Source organism: Macaca mulatta, chromosome 2, assembly GCF_049350105.2.
Source record: "Macaca mulatta isolate MMU2019108-1 chromosome 2, T2T-MMU8v2.0, whole genome shotgun sequence".
Lineage (NCBI taxonomy): Eukaryota > Metazoa > Chordata > Mammalia > Primates > Cercopithecidae > Macaca > Macaca mulatta.
In genome coordinates, this window is record NC_133407.1 from 139393229 (window position 1) to 139405906 (window position 12678).

Sequence of the window (12678 nt, forward strand, 5' to 3'; positions counted from 1 at the left end):
AATAGAGGGTAAATCACCTTGGGAAAATGTTCTCTACTTCATCATGTTACTTTTAATACATCAATTAGGCCTATCATATTTTCCAAAAATCAAACTAATTTTTGCCACTATTTCACAAAGGAAGACTGAAAAGTTGGTAATGAAGCTCAGATCACCACCAACTTTTGCTTTTGAGTGTTGCCTTAGTCTTTTTGGGACTGCTGAAACAGAATACCCAAGACAAGGTGATTTATATAAAATAGACATTTCTTTCCTTTTTAAAACATATTTTGACCTTTATTTTAGATTCAAGAGGTACATATGCAGGTTAGTTACATGGGTATATTGCATGATGCTGCTGTTTGTGTGACTGATCCTGTCACTCAGGTAGTGATCATGGCATCCAATAGGTAGTTTTTTAACCCTTGTCCCACTCTGTCCCTTCCCAATCTAGTAGTCTCCAGTTTATGTTGTTACCATCTTCATGTTCACGTGTACCCAGTTATTAGCTCCCACTTATAAGTGAGAACATGTGGTTTTTGGTTTTTTGTTTCTGCAAAGAACGGATGTTTGTTTCTTATAGTTCTAGATGCTTGGGAGTCCAAAATCAACTGACTCACTTCTGGTGAGGACCTTCTTGATCATCACCTTTCTTTTGGTAGAAAGGCAAAAGAGTACATGCTCAAAAGATCAAGAGACTGAACTCACAGCCCCAAACTCTTTTATAACTGGCATTATTAATCAATTCATGAAGATGTAGCCCACTTCACAAACACCTCCCACTAGGCCCCATTGGATATTAAATCTCCAATATATGCTTTCGGGAACCACATTCAAACCATAGCATTCCAATCTTGGTCCCCCAAATCCATGTCCTTCTCACAAGCAAAATACATTACTTTTATTCCAATACCCTCAAAGTTTTGGTTTGTTCCAGCACCAACTCAAAAGGCCAAGGTCGAGAGTCTCCTCTGAATAGAATGGGGGTGAAAGTCAAGGCATGATTCATTTTGAGGCAAATGCCCTCCAGCTATGAGCCTGTGAAACCAAAGCAAGTTATCTACTTCCAAATTAAAGTTTTGTAACAGGCATAGAATAGACATTCTCATTCAAAACGGGCAAATAGACAAGAAAACAGGAGTAACTAGTCCCAAGTAAGTCCAAAATCCAATAGGGGAAAAGCAGTAAATCTTAAAGCTGGAGAATAACCTTTTTTGATTTCGTGTCTTGCTTTCTCAGCACACTGGAACAAGGACTGGACCTCCAAGGCATCAGGCAGCCCATGCCTATGACTTTAGCAGGCTTAGTTCACCTAGCAGCTCTCATGGGTTGCAGTCTCATACCCGTGGCTTTCCCAGACAGGAGCTGCATATTGATGGTTCAGTAGCTCTGAGGTCTTGGGGGCTACTCCACTCTTACGACTCCACTAGGCATTTCCCTAGTCAGGACATTCTGCAGTGGGTCTGCTTCTGTAGCAAGTCTTTGCCATGGTCTCTAGTCTATCTGTAACACACTTTGAAATCTAAGTAGAGGTTGCCATGGTCCCAGAGCTCCTGCCTGCTGTGCACCTGCAGAATTAGTACCATGAGGGTGCTGCCATGATTTACAGTTTGTGCCTTTGGTGGATCAAGCCTCACTTGGGTCCACTTGAGCCAAGACTAGGATGGCCAAGAGACACTGCATTCAGGAAGCAGAGTCCTAATGCAAAGGGGCAGTGAATCCTGACGTCCTGTAGCCACCTCTCTGAAAACTTTGCCTTTAAAGTTCTATCTTACCTTGAAGGTCTGTGAAATGCCTTTAAGGTTGTTCTTCTGTTGCTTACTCAATAGAACCTGGCTTTCTTCTACCCATATTAATCTTATTAGCAAAGAGTCACTCGGCCACACACTTGATATTCTCTGCTGAACACATGTTTTAATTCTTTACATGGCCAGGCTGAGATTTTTCTAAATCTTTCTATCCTGCTTCCCTTTTAATGATAAATTCCATCATTATATTATTCTCTCCTTCTCTTATTTTACTGTAAGCAGGTAATAGAAGTCATACAGCATCTTGAACACTTTGATGCTTAAATATTACTTCTGCCAGATATTCTAGCTCATAGCTCTTAAATTCTACCTTCATGAAGTCCTAGGACATAGACACTATTCTGCCAAGTTTTTGGGTGACTGAATAACAAGGATGGCCTCTACTTTAGTTTCCAATACTTTGTTTGTTATTTCCACCTGAGATGTCATCAAAATGATCTTTACTTTCTGTATTTCTCCCAGTATTCTGATCATGACCACTTAAGTAATCTGTAAGAAGATTTAGGTTCTTCTTACAGCTCTTCTCTTCTTCTGAGCCCTCAGAAGATGCACCCTTAGTACTCCCTGTATAGCAAGCTAGGCTTTCATAGCCTGCCTCTCCAAATTCTTCCAGTCTCTACTCTTTACCCTGTTCCAAAGCCCTTCTCACATCTTCTGGTATTTGTTATAGCAACAGTCCCATTTCCCAGTACCATTTATTTGTCTTAATCTGTTTGGGGTTACATAACAGAATACCTGAGATGGAGTAATTTATAAAGAACAGATACATAGGTCTTAAGGTTCTGGAGGCTGGGAAGTCCAGTGTCAAAGATCCTGCATCTGGTGACAGTCTTCTTGCTGCTTCCCATGATGCAAGGACAAAAATGCACATGCATGAGAGAGCAAGAGATAGGACACGCAGGCTCAGGTCTTTCATAAATAGTATTATTCTATTTGTAAGTATGGAGCTCTTCTGACCAAAACACCTCTTGTTAGACCCATTTCCAAAACACTGTTGCATTGGGTATTAAATTTCCAACACATGCATTTTGGGGAACACATTCAATTCATGGCAGGTATAGATGTGTGTGTGTGTGTGTGTGTGTGTGTGTGTGTGTGTGTGTATGTAACAAACACAAACATATATCTGTGTGTATGTACATATATGCATACACATTCATATAAATATAAAAATACATATGGATTCCTGGGGATATTGTCTTGGAATCTTGCATTTTTTAATAAGCACAAGATGATTAAATGTGAGCTCATATTCGAGAACCACTTCCTTTGCCAAAGCCCAGACCAGTCACCAAAGAGGCTATTAGCATTTCATTAGTTGGCTTCTCTCTGTTGCGTCTGTTAAAGAGCCTCCATTTCCCATTAATACAGTGGGTTTGTTTTCAGAAGGTGGCAGTATTATTAATAACGTGTACACTTTTAGGCTACCAGTTGGGAGACTGGGCCTCTGTTCTGAATGTTTTCCTGAGACCATATGGAGAATCTTTTGGCACCATCCAGACTCAAACCCTCTGATTGCTTGTAATAATGCTGGTGCTTTCAGTGGTCATAGAACAGATCACAGTCTCAAGGATCAATGTAAGATTTGAAAACAAGGACATCTTTATGTGTAGAGGGACATTTTCTGATCTGGTAAATAACTTATCTATCTGAGGTGATTTTTTTCTCAGTTGTCTCCCTTCCCTTATCAACAAACATCTCTATTTCAATTTTACCGATTCATGTACTTTACTGCTGTTTAAATCCTTTACTGTAGTGCTTGGAGCATCTAGGAACATATGTGCCTCAAAGCATCAGCAAAGTGTGGTAGGTGTCCTTGAAGGTGCCTTTGACTGCAAAGATGGATATGCACTGGTTAATCTCTGATTCTGATATCAAGTAGTGATATCCAGTTTGTGTCTATATTTCCCCATTTTGTTTTTTAAGAAGAAAAGAATTAAAGAATCCTGAGCTTACTAAAAGTGTTTGGCTGGCACGATGGCTCACGCTTGTCATGCCAGCACTTTGGGAGGCTGAGGCAAACGATTGTTTGAGTCCAGGAGTTCAAAACCAGCCTGGGCAACATTACAAAACCTGTATCTACTAAAAATACAAAAATTAGCCAGGCATGGTGGTGTGCACCTGTGCACCCAGCTATTCAGGAGGCTGAGGTGGGAGAACCGTCTGAGTCCAGGGAGGTGCAGGATGCAGCGAGTCAAAATAGGGCCACTGCACTTTAGCCTGAGCAATCAGAGTGAGACCCTGTCTCAAAAGAGAAAAAAAAAAAAAGGAAGAAGAATCGGGGGGGCAGAGCGCTTGATGATTCACTAAGCTTTGTGGAAAGATTCCTGCTATGAGCATGGAAAGGTGGAAAGGGACAGGTGGCAATAAGTGTGCCAATTTTTTCCCCATTTCTGTCCTGAAATTTGTGAAACATATAGTTTATGCATACTTTACTACCATATAGAAAATATCACACATCCTTAAAGATGTATAGATAAAATACTACTAGGTATAAAAGGGGTGAGAGAAATAACTAGCATGAATACTATGAGCCTCTTCTAAGTACATTACTTCATTCAGTCTTCAAAACAACCCTACAAAAAATGTATTGTTATTCTTATTTACTAATGAGGAGACCAAAGTTCAAAGACAGTGAATGGTTTTCTTAAAATAGTTCATTGTGATAGTTGGTGAAATGTTTAAATCCAGGTCTGCTTGTTTCAAAGCCTAAATGTTGTCTATTAATATGTATCCATCTGGAAACAATGATTAAGAGAATTTGAGAGTATGAAGGGAATATGTGGTAATAGCCAAGCTGGAAAGATAGATAGGACCAAGCAATGGTAGACCTTGAATATCAGAACAAGGATTTAACTTTTTTAATATTATGCATTTATGTATATATGTGTTTGCATATTTATACCTTATCAATAGTAAAAAAGTATTGATGATAAAAGGTCAATTCATACAAATAAAAATATTTGAAATGAAATATTTCAAATATTGAAAAAACAGGAACACAAGTGCACATGTATGTACATATACATTTATGTTTGCGTATATAAAAAGTTTGAGTGGGGAAGTGACAACACGAGAAGTTTGTTTCAAGAAGTTTGTCCTGGCCACAGCATGTGAGAGATTTTAGTAGATAGATATTTGAGACTGGGAGACTAGTTAAGGGATGCTTAAGCTAGCTCAAAGAAATAATGAGAGTCTAAACCAAGGTAGTAGCCTTGGGAATGGAGAGAAGGAATGGATGGGAGAGATTATGAGCCATAATGCTAGTTGATATAATCAGTTTCTCTGGACAGTTTCCAAATGACACTTACCTTAGTGAAACCACATTCTTACACACTCATAAATTTTCTAAGTAAGGTAACAAACCGGGTTCCTATGTAGGTGCTAAAAGGCTATAATTGAAATCAACCCACTTATTTTAAAAAATACAGGTTAAGGAGTTGACTTAATTGGACCACAGGAGAGCTATCTATTTATGGTGAGAAATTCCTACTCAAAGGACAGCACATCCAAAGGCAGTGCTTGTAAAACATTTGAGAGTTTGGAAATACGAATCTCTGAACTAGGTTATTCTAATTCCACTAATTGGCTGCCACCACCTGCATTAATTGATATACAGCCATCTTTTCCCTGCTAGTCCTAAACGTATGTGGCCACACTGCCCAAAGTGCACAAATTACCCACTAAAGTCAATGAAACTTATGGCTCCTGCCAACGTGGTAGCTGGATTATTATTATTATCGATCCACTTGGTTGCATCTTGTTACTATGTCACAGCTGGCTTGCAGTACTAGGAAAGAACTATTGCCTATGCAGAATCTTGAAAGCTGTGGGGAAAGAAAAGTAGATGGAGAAAATAACAGTATTAATGGCCTCACACACTGCTGTGCTTTGGTTTGGGACAAATGTTGGGGAGAAAGTCAAATCCATAGTTTGGCAGAGAGAGTGTTGGCTGGCATTAATGCAAAAATTGTATTTAAATTTTAATGGACGGTGGATAAGTGTTTTAGATTTTTGTGAACATTCAATTTGTAAGTTAATTTTGGAGTACCTAACCCAGAAATCACATAATCGAAAATCTTTCTAATAAGAGTTTGGCCGTGACTCAATTCACAGTTAAAGGAGAGACGTTACTCCAAATTTAGTCTCATTTTTGGATCATGAAAATTCTTAGATTGGGTCATACACACCATGGTGCCGAGTAGTGCTTAATTAACTTAATAGGCCAAGACTTCATTCTGCATGATCCTATGGGATTTGTGAAAGTATTGGTAGCCGAGATAGAAGCAAAATCAAGAATATACCACCAGGTGGCGCTTAAGGACTTCCTTTCTTCACATGTCACTCAGTCCAGGATTTATTGATGTGCGGAAGTGTAACAGTAGATACTAATTTCCAGAAAGGTGGCATGAAACTTCTTTAAAGATTTTAGAAATGATACACTGTTTCTAATCATAGGATTTGGTCTATTTAGTGAGCCAGACCACTCTGCACACACATAAAGGAAATGAATGTTATCAAATAACAATGATAATATCAAAATTGAGTAGTTACTCCATGTGAGACAACTGTGTTCATTAACTCATTTTTTAATCTCAAAACATACAACATTATTTCATGTTCATCATCTCATTTCTTGCAAGGGCCCTATCAAGTAAGTAGTATTTATTATTGTCATTCTTTTCCTAGAAGAGGAACTAAACACCCTAAGAGATTAATCAACATTCCATGGTTAATAACAGAGATTGTAGTGTAATCCAACCATCTACTCCAAAGCCTGAAATCTTAACCAGTGTGTCCATCTGCCTCTGATATGGCACTGGTTAAAGTGTAGACGATTGTTCTAGTTTTCAACAACTGGTATTTAAAATTCAAGGGACATTTTAAAGTTTCAGTTGACATTAAAGTTGCACTGAATTTCCTTCCGGGTAAAATGAAGAAGCAAAAGGTGGTGGTCACGTGTATTCAGTAATAGACACAGAAAGACTATAATAGCAAGTATAATACACTTGGGCTGCCTTTGTGAATTAATTTAAAAATGATTGCATGCCTGGAATTGCTTAATATGAACTTCCCAATAGAAGAAGCTTTGAATTACCCTTTCTTGTTAATAGGATTGTCACTTTTTTCTCTCCAACTCTGAACAACAGATAACACTGTATAATACTTGTGTCAACAGAGCCTCCAAATCAGTAGAGGATAGAAAAACACTCTTATTCAGAGACCCATTTTCTTTGTTTTAGAAAAACCTGTTGGGAAGAAGGTTAATCACAAACAGAGATGTAATTCAGCATGGGAAAGACTTCCTTCCCTATTTTGACAATAGCCTTAATCTTAATTACTTGATTAACTCCAAGGAAGAGTCAGATTAATGTACCTGTTAGAACACCACCTAGTTTCTCTAATTAATGTAAATTGTAAAATGTTCAGGAGGTGCTAGAAAGCAGAATGTAGTTTGTTCCTATAATTTGAAAACATCCTAATCAGGATGTATTCTTGGAGGAAAGAGCTCTTTGTATACTATCTCTAGGAAAAACAGTAAATTTTAAAAGAAAAAACAAAAAGGCTTGAGTCGAAGTCACATTGGGGATGTTTTGTCTTTCCGAGCACAGGCATATAAAATAAAGGAACCCATAGCTGCACAGGGGTTGGTCTGCAGATATGATGAACACCTCTAAGTCATCCAGGGCTTATAAAACAAAGGAAGTGCAATTCAGTTCTCTGAAAATACTAAACTTAATGTTTGATCATTAGCACACAACTGTCTTCATCACCACCCCCACTGCCACAACTATCATCATCATCGAAAGAAATTACAATTGTTTAAGATGCTGTAAAAGTAGAAATGAAACAAACTTTGTCCTTCTCACTTAAGAGTTGAATATTTAGATATAGAAGGTAAAGAGAAGTATTTATTTTAATGCACATTTTGAACACGTAAGTTTTATTATCTTTAATATGATATTGGGTAAAATGATGTATGCAGAAATATTATTAGAGGCAAAATAAACCCTTTTTCTAATAATTTTATTCACCTATTGTCATAGCCCATTTATTGTTACTATAAGGCAATACCTGAGGCTTGGTAGTTTACCAAGAAAATTTGGCTCACAATTCTTCAGGCTGAACAAGAAGCATGGCACTGGCATTCCGCTCTGCTTCTGGTGAGGGTCTCAATTTGCTTCCACTCATGGCAGAAGGTGAAGGGGAGTTGGCAGGTGCAGAGACTACATGGCCAAAGAGGGAGCAAGAAAGAAGGGAGGGAGGTGCCAGGCTCTTTTTAACAACCAGCTCTCATGGGAACTAACAGAGTAAGAGCTCACCCATCCTATAGGAACAGCATTAATCTCTTCATGAGGAACTCACCCGTGATCCAAACACCTCCCATTGGGCCCCACCTCCAACACTGGGATCAAATTTCAACATGAGATTTGATGGAGACAACCCATCTACAAACTATAGCGCTTCTTTTAGGTATATTATTTACATATAATTCATATGTTACATATAATCATATATACACATATATAAGCTATATATAGTTATACACATATGTATATATTATATATGTGTGTATATATAAACTACATAATATAGACATATAAAATATTTATATAATATTCATATAAATATAAACTGTATATGCTGTATATATGTGTCTATATATAGTATGTATATGTATATGCACACATACGCACATATATAAACTATCTGCTATTTACTAAAACACTTTGCTTGGTAGAAGGAATATCAAAGTCAACAAGACATATGAGCTCCAAGAACATGGCATCTAATAAAGAAGATAAGAAATCAGAAAAAAACTACCACCTGTGAAACATGTTATGCTACAGTTAAGTATAGGTAGCTGTAAAAGTATATAAGAGAGTCCTCCAACCTATTTTGTCAAAGCGTTTGTAAGAGATAATACCAGAAAGAGGTGACTTATAAGTCAAAGAAAGAATAAGCATTAACTGGGCAGGGGGGGAAGTTCCGAGCATTTCAGTCTGCAAAGACCCAGAGATAAGAGTGACGAGCTCACCCAGGAATCCTGAGTAGCTTTCTAAGGTTTGAGTTAAGACAGTGGAAAGAGAGCTGGGGAGAGATGAGACTGGAAAGGTAGGTAAGGGCTTATCGTAAAGGGCCTTCTTTTGCTGTGAAAAGTTTAGGCTTTATCCTGCAAGGTGTGAAGGACACATTGAAGGATTTAAGCAAAACAACGTTTGGTTTGTTCTTTGTGAAGATCACTCACTCCAGATGTTGTGGGGAGGAGGAACAGGTGAGTAAGAGGGGAATAAAGGGTTCCAGGTGGTGATAGCTATTTGAGGCAGAGATATGAGTATGCTGACCGAGGGAACAATAATGGAGGTGAACAAATTTGGGTGGCATCAAAGTTTAGTACAGAAATCATGTTAACTGGATTAATAGCTGAACTCATTGTGATACACGAAATACAGAATAGGATTCTTTTGAGACCTAAGTAAGATGTATAATTTATTCTTAAAATAAACTGGTGGTTTGGCCCTATATTTTGAAGAAAAAATAATTTGTTGCTGCAAAAAGATGGTGATAAGAAAACTGGGAGTTTTAGAAATACTGGAGGTCACTGAAATTGTACCAACGTATTTCTAATTCTCTTATCTGAGAATCATGTCTTCAGCAACTTCCAAAATTGTGAACTCACTTGACCTCCAATAGACAAGCAAACATTAATGCTGGATTTTTTTAATGGAGGAGTTTTGCATCGTATACTTTACTTGGGGAGATTCTCACCTCTACTTGCTTACTAAGTCTATTGGCTTCTCTCTTAGACATGGTCATAACATCATCACTTAGCTGGTTCTCCAGCTTGAAGGGGACTAGAAGTACTGAAAATGAAGAGGAAGGTGGGAAGTAGGTACTCTTGACAGCAGGCACCTGAAGAAATGGTGGCTGATATTTATTATTTGATGACGTCTCCATCATGCACTTTCTAGATGCCTGGTACCAGGTGTATCGCCCATTTGTGGCATCAAAACTTGGGGATTCAGCTGGCAAAGAAAAAAAACACATTCTTTATAATACAGGTGCAAGATCTGAAGAGAACAGACAAATTTGAGTCATGTAACATTATCATAATCTCCTATTTTACTACCCACGTAGTAAACTGGCAATGTGCTTAGTGACAAAACTGTTAAGAATAGAATGAGGTGTACTAGTGCCACTGCTTAGAGAGAAAGGAGTCTCAAATATTTCTAAAGCATCACATCAGAAACGACTGATTGTTAAATTGGTCAAATACGGATTAAAAAAAGCTTTGCATTTCTTAAAGATTTTATTTAGGTGAAGAGGAGTAGCTCTACTGCTCTATGGAAAAATCGTAGTGTTTGTTTTTCTTCATTTTCTTCTTCTCCTTTGTTTAATATTTAAAAGTTTACCTCAACCAGACAAATTCTCAGATGTAAGGAGATTCATTTGTATGGATTCTAGAGATGTTGAGTGGTGCTTTATTAGCTCAGTTTCTTGAGCATTACAAGGGGTGTTTGGGCACCTTTTCTTGACTGGTTTTATGAAAGATGTGGGGCTGCTTTCCCACGGAAACTCCACCTGCCTGTAGAACCTCTGGCATAATATGATGGAATTTCCAGAAAAGATTCTAATTTTAAATTTTCCCACTCAATGGCCAAACTCTTAAAAAATGGAGGGGGGCATCAATTTACTGTTCCTATTTGGTCACGTTTCATTCACATCTTACCCTACTGTAACTTGGCCTCACACCCATGCCACCCTCAGAACATCTCTCTTCAGATTCCCACTGATTCCTCTTAGGTTACTCCCAGCTTATGTGGCCTGTTGGCAGCATTCGCCTCCCTTTACTATAACTTTTTCTTGAAACAATGGTAGGGCTCTATTTTTTCCATAATATTCATTATGGTGTTAAGGGCATGTCTGTGTGGTAATTTGGTCAGATCTCTCTCCTCCTTTAGACAGGAAGCCTGCTAAGAGAAGGCTCTTGGTCTGTGCTACCTACCATTGCATGACTGGATCCTACTGGTTGCCACATAGAAAGAGCTCAGTAAAGAGTATTGATGGCATGAATATGTGAAAGGCTCACTTTAGGCTAGCTTTACAAACATGGGACTGAAGCAAAGAGAATTCTCTACTTTCTAAAAATTTAGGCCAATCTCCCTATACTAGTTTAATTGCACAAGTTTGGTAAGCCACTAGAAAATGTCTAGTAATAACTTTAAGTTCTTGTATTCCTGTCTAGTTCTACCACAAGAAAGGAAGCACAATAATTTCATTGTCTCAATTATAATGAATGATAATAGTAAAAATATTTAATGAAGGATATAACATGGGCAATGAGAAGTTTAAACCACTATTGGCTGGAAACAATTTGTATGGCTCTACAGCTAGTATCTGCTAAATATTAACTTGCTGTGGACTGAATTATGTCCTTTCTAAATTCATATGTTAAAACTCTAACCCCCAATGTGACTGTATTTGGAATTAAGGTCGTTAGGCATGAATTAAGATAAATTAGGTCATAAAGGTGAGACCCTAATCCTATAGGATTGGTGGCCTCATAAGAAGAAATAGATCTTTCTCTATCTCTCTTCTCCCATCCCTTTCCCTATGTGATCAGACGAAAGACCATGTGAGGACAAAGTGTCCCACCTGCAAGCTGACAAGAGAGCCCTCACCAGAAACTGCACCCTGATAGACTTTGATATTGGACTCTTCAGACTTTACAACGGTGAGAAAATAAATGTCTGTTGTTTAAGCCTCCTAATGTATTATGTATTTTTATGGCATCCCCAGGCCAGTACACAGCTCTAATTAATCATATCAGGTACCTATGTAACAGACAAATTGTCACTGAGCTTATTATTTTTTTAAAAAGTCACAATGTTCCCAGATAGAGATCTTCTACCATTTTTATAACATTTATTTGAAACTTAAATATCCATTGACAGAAATACTCTTCTGATATTACATACCCAGTAATCACAATAGAAAGAAATTACTTTTTCCAGTATGTGTATATTGGAAAAGTCCATGTGGTTTTCTTTCATAAAATAAAGCATAATTTGTTACAGGTATTTGCTTATTTTAGAAATGCTACAGTACACCAGTTGTCACAATGTAGTCCTTGAAGGATAATTCTGCAGGTGCTCCAAAAAGGTAGTCTTGATTAAGCTAGTGTGGGAAACGTTTTCTTAAAACAGTAGTAAATGGGTTTATTTTATTGCTGGACCATTTAGACTCTTTCACAACTAGTGTGTTGAACGAATTTATCAATAATGTTTATGGGAATCTCAAGATATATAATGCAGGTTTGTCCAAAGTCATTTGACCAGAAGATCCTTGCTTCACAATACAAATTAAAAACCCATGGAACTGATGTTTTTCAAGATACATAGATTCCACAATAAATCTTAGCGTAAAAATTAAGAATCATTTTGCAAAGGAAATAATCACTGTATCAATAGATTTCAGAGCAGAAAAAACAATCTAGGTATTTCCAGCCACTGAGGAAATCACAATGCCCCTCAGTCCCAAATATGACACCTGTCAAAGGGTCAAAGGACGTGGAGTCTGCTGTGCTCATTGTCATATCTGCAGAGACCAACACATCAGCCTCCACTGCTGGAGAAAGATGGCGCTCTCTCTCTCTCTCTCTCTCTCTCTCTCTCTCTCTCTTCCACAATTTCAAGGAAGTGCATCTCATTGGCAGATCGAAATTGAATCCGGAGCCCTAGAGACAGGGTAGTCCTTGAAATATAATACCTAGACCTCCAGCCTCAGAGTTATAGAGTTATGAATTGTACAGTTCTGGAATTCTATTTATTTTGTCAGTGAAACTCACTGTAAATTGTATTCTGAGACTTCTTACATCCTGTTTCCACAC